This window comes from Schistocerca nitens, chromosome 11 (genome assembly GCF_023898315.1).
Source record: "Schistocerca nitens isolate TAMUIC-IGC-003100 chromosome 11, iqSchNite1.1, whole genome shotgun sequence".
Taxonomy (NCBI): domain Eukaryota; kingdom Metazoa; phylum Arthropoda; class Insecta; order Orthoptera; family Acrididae; genus Schistocerca; species Schistocerca nitens.
Genome location: NC_064624.1, coordinates 18109240 through 18115836, shown reverse-complemented (window position 1 = coordinate 18115836; position 6597 = coordinate 18109240). Strand labels below are relative to the sequence as shown.

The window sequence follows — 6597 nt, the reverse complement described above, 5'->3', positions numbered from 1 at the left end:
CTTGAAACAACCCTCTGCCATGCAGTTCGCACTGGGTTATAAACTATAGATGTGAATAGTAGTTAATTTTAGTCTCGCTAATTATGCGAATGGCATAAGAGAGAGAAAGAATGGCTGACATTGGTACGTAGTACGTAGTACAGTAGCCTGCTGACCGGATATGCAGATGTAGCAGTAAAAAGAGATGAGTGAATGGCTGGGATACGAGCCAATTACGGGGTACACTCAGATGAGAGGCTTTTGAAGGCGACCGCGATGTGGAACGAGCTCGGCACGAAAAAAAGAAACGAAAAAGAACAGGGCAGACAGGCAGCGAATGGAATGGAATGAAATACACACGCACACACACACACACACACACACACACTGCTCCAGGCGAACAACCAGTCGAGGTTGGGGTCCTGCCTGTAGAGTAGAAGGGATAATATATTAATCCCGTCCGACCGCATTTCTGGGACAGCGGCAGAGAGAGAGAGAGAGAGACAGAGATGGTCACAGCTCGGCGCCGCGTCACGTTTTTCATTTTGTGCGCTGCCCGGGCGAGCTGTTGGCTCGCTCGTTTTTCCCCTCGCATCTCGCTCCCTGGGGACGCGGGCAGAACGCCGCGGCCCGTCCCCCCCTTACAGCCCCCCGCCCCCCGACATCCCCCCCCTAGCAGTAATTGAACTTCCCCCTGCGCCTGCTCGCTCGCCGAGCCGCGGGCAAATAGCTCGCCTTCTACAGCCAGCCGATACGGCAGTCGCCGCGCCTGCGCCCTGCGGCCGTCGGCGCCGCATCCGCTTCCCCCCCTGGTCCGCGCGCTCGGCCCTGACTCCGCTTCCTTCCCGGCGGAGTTTCTGCGCAGAAACGCTGCGCAGTAGCCGAGCCAGCTCAGGTGGTTGGACGACGCTGGCCGACCAATAGCGCGACGGCTTACAACCGCTATCTCGCGGCTGCCGTTCCGAGGGGTCGCGCCGTCGACCAATCGCAGCGGCCGTTACATCGTAGCTAGCCGTGCCAGGCCCCTCTAGCACCGTTCCCCACTAAAGATTTCGACCGTGGACGTTCGCCACTGTGGAAGATGTGTTTCTCGTTAGGGATACATTCTCTCAGTCCAGCCTTAGGCGCTACCGTTTGAAAAAAAAAATTGCTTTACATCGGTGCTGCACTCGGTGTAAATACATAACAACGGATAGTGTATGTAAACATGTGACATTTGCTCTCTCGGACTTGGTACGGGACTGCTACCATGGAACAGTTTCGACGTACTTGCTGAATAGTCAACGTGGTTCGCGGTAGAGTCGCGGTGCGCCTGTTTCTCAGTTTCCTGACGCGAGTGCAACGAAAAACGATACAACTGGGATATATTACCTCATTCTCCAAGTTTGGATTATGCAGCTGAACTAGGTAAGCGTTTATTTTCTTATTCTTCTCAGCACGAATGCATTTGAACTATAACCACGCAATCTGTCGGATTCTCTAGTGCGTATAGGTAGACGGCACTTTCATGTTCAAGAGTCGATCGTAATATTGTTCGTAATACTACAGCTGGTAGGTTTTTAACCGCGTATTTTAGCAATTTATCTAACCTGGATTCTCTTGGAATTGTTAAACTCTGTTTTAGAGCAGTGTTTTCGTATTTCTTAACACATTATAGTGATGGTTCCTTTGTTCTGAAATGCCGTTTCGTAGTAGTTTATCAATATCTGTGATCGCGGAGTTTAACAGTCGACATATTTTTTTTCGAATTTTCAGATTAGAGTGCCCTAGTTAATAGTGCGCGTTAGTTGGCTTGATTTGTAAATAGAGAGCATGCCCAGGTATGTAAACGAATTGTATCGATTTTCCTTTTTTGGGTATCGTCATTAGCTTTTTTTTTATTATTAAATCGGACTGGTTTTGCCCGCCGTATCTTGTTGGCCGTGCAGGACCGCTATCCCACCGCACTGTTCTTATTTTATTCCGGTTCCGCCTTGGTGGTCGTTTTAAATCACCTCGGCTGGGAGGTTGGCTCGATGTTTATCTCCTTCGCCCGTGGCCGTGTGGGCCCCATCATCATTATTATTGTTCCTTCCCCCGCCCCCTCCTCACTGAACACCCCCGCCATCTTTCATATCCTCCTCGGGAATCTTAACTACCGTTCCTCCATTCTGTCCCGTTCTCTGCTGCCTGCGTCCTTTGGTTCTTCTCTCGTCATCCTCCCCCCCCCCCTTTCCCCCCGTCTCGTGAGCTTAGTCGATGTTTGCCAGAGTCCCGCCAGGGGTGCCCAAAGTGTTGCCTTCTCGCAAGGGGTTTTAAAATTTTATGTTCTGTACTGCTAGTAGTACAATATCCTACTACTTAACTCAGATTAAGAGCTGTCAAGATAAAAGCCATATCAGCAAACTGCTACTCGTCGCAAGATAAAGAAATAAACGTGTTAGACCAACTTAGCTGTACTTCACTGTGGTATACGTTTTAAGAACGGCGATTTACGGTTTCCGGTAACACTTAAATTTAGACATATCAGTGCGACATTTCGGATCATAGTGCGATAGTGCATCCTAAAAACATTAAAAAATCTACCACAGTGACAGACTAAATTGTAGAGTAGCTTGAAGTTTGCGTTGGGATGGATGGTGAAATTTTGTTTATAAGCCGTCGGAGCTAAAAAATTCCAATGTTGGGGTAAGAAAGAGACTTGTAGCGTAACACGATGCATACCTTTGCGCCATATTTAACACACGTTTCGTTATTAAAACTAGAAACTGTAAGGTACACACTGAAAACATGTGTTGCACATTAGGCAAATTAACGGCGGGTATTTTGCTGCATATTATTTACAGCTATGGTGAATACAGCGGTGCTATGTTTCGCCATATATCTCTACGCCAAAGTCCGAGATTGGAAAATAAGAAACGTAGTGAACTTCACGTATAGAAGGTAATTTCATAGTGTTGGTATATTTTCAACAAGTTTTTCAGCGTTATGACCTAACTCGTTTGCGTGTAAACTTTAAATTTACGTGCGCAGCTCAGCTTTATGTTAATGAGTGACAGAACACTACGCAGAATAAAGGTTCTAGCGTCACGCAAGTATTAAATTGTTATGAAATAAAATGGTTATGTCTCTCAACTGCTTTTAGAGCTACGAAAGGCACTTTTCAAATCGTTTGTTCTTACATTTTGTTTCGGTCTATTTTAGTTCCTTTGTTATTCTTTCGCAAAACGATATTAGTGACTTCAGAAAATACCATTCGATAATAATAAAATTCTGTAAAATAGGATGTTTAAAAAAGCCAACTGTAAAGTTGAAAAGATTTGCAAAGCTTAACAATAACTCGTCTGAAATACTTAATTAAATAGAATAATTGTGGTCTACATATTACTATCTCATTTCGTGCATATTTTCAGAATAATGCTGCCGGCGATCACCCCAGTAAATAACACGTCATTCATTTCTGCACCCGCGTCCCTTTATTACCTAACCTGTGCTCATCGTACAATCATGAAAAATGTGTAGAGAGAAACGTTGTAAAATCTACCAGCATCAAGAACGACAAAGCTGATAGTGCTTACCTGACTATCAGCATCTGAGACAGCTGTATTTACATTTTGAGAGAAGCAAGTACATCCGTAAACACGAACTGTTACTAAACCAACAAAGATGTATGTACAAGTCCTTGGGCTTAGCACGCTAGCAAATCAGAGGGACCGTGTTGCATTTTCTTGCACATCACTTTAAGGTTTCCCCTGCGTTTGCTTAGTGATGTCTGAATACGTTAGGAACAGCGGTCAATACCTTAGCTGATATACTTTCAAGTAATCTGCACAAACGAATGTTTCTTGCACATTATAATCACGATACGATCTATTAAAATCTGTACGTACCTTTGTGTATGTGATGCGTATTGGAATTCAAGCGTCGGGCATCATTTCTTCTTATCACATACAGATGTTTGTATTTTGATTGTAGCCACGTGTTGGCGGAAACATTATTTTCTGCGATTTGTAAATGAACGGCACTAGCTCGTCTTAAATGCACAGCTTTCTTTCATTTATTTGGAAAATCACATCGCAGTTTGTACACAAGCCGTTGTTCTCAATGGAGCAAAGAGTTTCGACGGCAGAGATGCCCGTCGCAGATGGTCGATAAAGATGTTCCCAACTGTGGAAATTCCCAGCCAGAGACTGCTTGCGAAGCATCTTTGAAATCGTGGCTGCTCTCATGTTTTACAGATATTGTTACTAGTCGTCTGTTTTGCAATTTGCCGAGCTATCGAGCCATATTCAGAAAGCAGTACTTTTGCCGCTGTTTTCTTTGCATACATTTCTTGCGGTCTTTGCATGCGCAGTGTAAACAACTGGTAGCCATTACTGTGTTTTTGCTTAATGCATTGCTGTTGCCGTGTGTGTCCGTTGCTAGATGACAAAGACTGAGTCATACTTTCTGTATCCCCAGCAATTAAGGCATTTAGTTAACAGTGCTTTTCTTCTGCGTGAAGACTCGTGCTCAGCCATGAATATTGTTAGTGTACGTTGCCGATGATAATTGTAGCAAAGATCCATAGTCCCTTGCGTGATGTGTTTGGTAACCCATTGCATTTCGTGGTTTGCTGTTTCGTCACATATTTGCAGAATGAAACAAGCGTGTTTATTTGCCACCATGTGTAAGATTTATCTTCTAATGGCTATAAGGAACCGTGCAAATACAGAAAAAGAGGTATCTGTAATTCCAGACTGCAGTCTACTGTAACATGGGTTGCAGCATAACCAAATCTGCAACGTTTTACTGTATTTCAATGACGTTATGTTCGGTTTTAGTTGTAACTCTTTTATTCCGCTTCTGCAGTGTCCACTTTTGTGCCATTTCCAGGCACGTATTAAGACACGCCTATAACACAAGATAAAAATTCAATGTGTCGTTATGGAATAGGTTAAAAATAACATTCTTGCTGGGTTGTGTCAATCTTGATGGTAACAGAGCCAGTGCTTGCTGTTAATATTGAGTAGATTTTGCTGATTTACATGTAGGCTGAAGTCAGTCAATGGAAATAGTACAAGAGTGACACAGCCCCGCAACGACGTTATTTTTAACCAGTTTCTATACCATAACAAGGCATCACATTTTCCATTGTACTGTGTCATTACAGACGATTGATAGTGCAATAGAATAATCACACCTACGAGCGAACACAACGTCATCTAAAAATTCGTGAAGGCTGTGACCCACACCAGAAATAGTTAAGGTTTTAATATCTGTTTTTGAACTTTAAGGGTTCTTTTATTAATTTATCACTCGAACGTATTCAAAAAGTAGGCTATATGCTCTGCATCAGATTGTTACGATTTTCTTGCTGTTTCAGTAGACGTTAAATATTATTTGCTGCTGCAGGTTTAATCCTATTGCAATTGAGCGAAATGCGATAAAACACTTCTACATTTCGTATCGATTGCAACGTTTCAAAATTTAGGACTACCGTTCTAATGTGGAAGACATCACATTGGTTACAGCCATAGGATGCGTGCAGTTGCGTGCTGTGCAGCTAAGGAGAATTATAGGGGAATTCTTTGAAGAACGGCTGTGTAGGTCTCGCCAAAGCTGTGGACTGAACCTGCATTCGATGATAATTATCCGACCCGTTTGCTGCCTCCTAGGTACGTATCACGTAGGGATCATGAGACCTGCAGAAGAGGAATTATTGCGCATTTTAATAGGTATTTAGGCAGTAAATTTTCCCTCGCTCGTAATGGATTTTCGTAATTTTTTATATTTATGGTGGTTTTGAAGTTGAGAATTTAGATACATGTCCCGAAGCAGTTCGATGCAACTCTCAAAAAATACTCTGCAAAATCGACTTCGAAAACTTCCAACCATTTTTAATATTCTTAATTGAGGTGATGTTCTGGCGGAAAGCAGCTTGCTCATGTGTTAGTGTGTTCTCCTGGGGGGGTCCTGGGTTCGAATCACGGCGTAACCAAAAATTAGGTGCATGTTATGTGAGCGTTTACGTGAAGTGTAGAATACAAGAAGAAGAAAACATTAATTTGTAGTTTTTACTCAAACAAGCCCTTAATTAACAATCTTATATAAAATATCGATAACTGAGAATTGTTGTATGCAGTATATAACTGGAAATAAGAAGACGTGCATTTTTCATAAAAATGACTATTAGATGTCGTAGTTAACATACATTTGATGAATTTCATATTTAAATGACGTTGGTATTCAAGCTGAACAGCAAAAAAAGAATAAATAACCGAAATTAGACTCGATTTAGAGATAAACAGTTTCGTGCGCTTCTTGCTTCACGGAAATACTCATCGAACATGTACCTTTGTTTCAAAAATCAGATTCCAGTCGTACCCAGTTCTCCCCCCCCCCCCCACCACCACCACCACCTTACCACCCTACACACACACACACGCACGCAGCGATCGTAAACACTATCACATAGTCACACTGCTTGCCGAAAAATATATCACTTACTTTAGCATATTGAACATGGTTGGAAAAGTTCAAAGTCGATTTTCTGGAGAATTTTTGAGGGGTGGGTCGAACTGCTTTGCAAGAGGAAGCAAATGGGATTGAAAAGAGTGTAATATTGGTTAAAAGCGCCCTCGACCACACACTGCACAG

The 6597-nt window shown here is 43.0% G+C and overlaps 1 protein-coding gene across 1 annotated transcript in view; it reads left to right on the top strand.

The window, feature by feature from the left end:
- Positions 1–1010: 1010 nt before the first annotated feature.
- LOC126213360 (polyhomeotic-proximal chromatin protein-like) overlaps positions 1011–6597 on the top strand; it is a 367100-nt gene continuing 361513 nt past the window's right edge. Inside the window, exon 1 of the mRNA XM_049941064.1 lies at positions 1011–1386. The gene's annotated coding sequence lies outside the window, so the exon portion shown is untranslated. The remainder of the gene's footprint in view (positions 1387–6597) is intronic.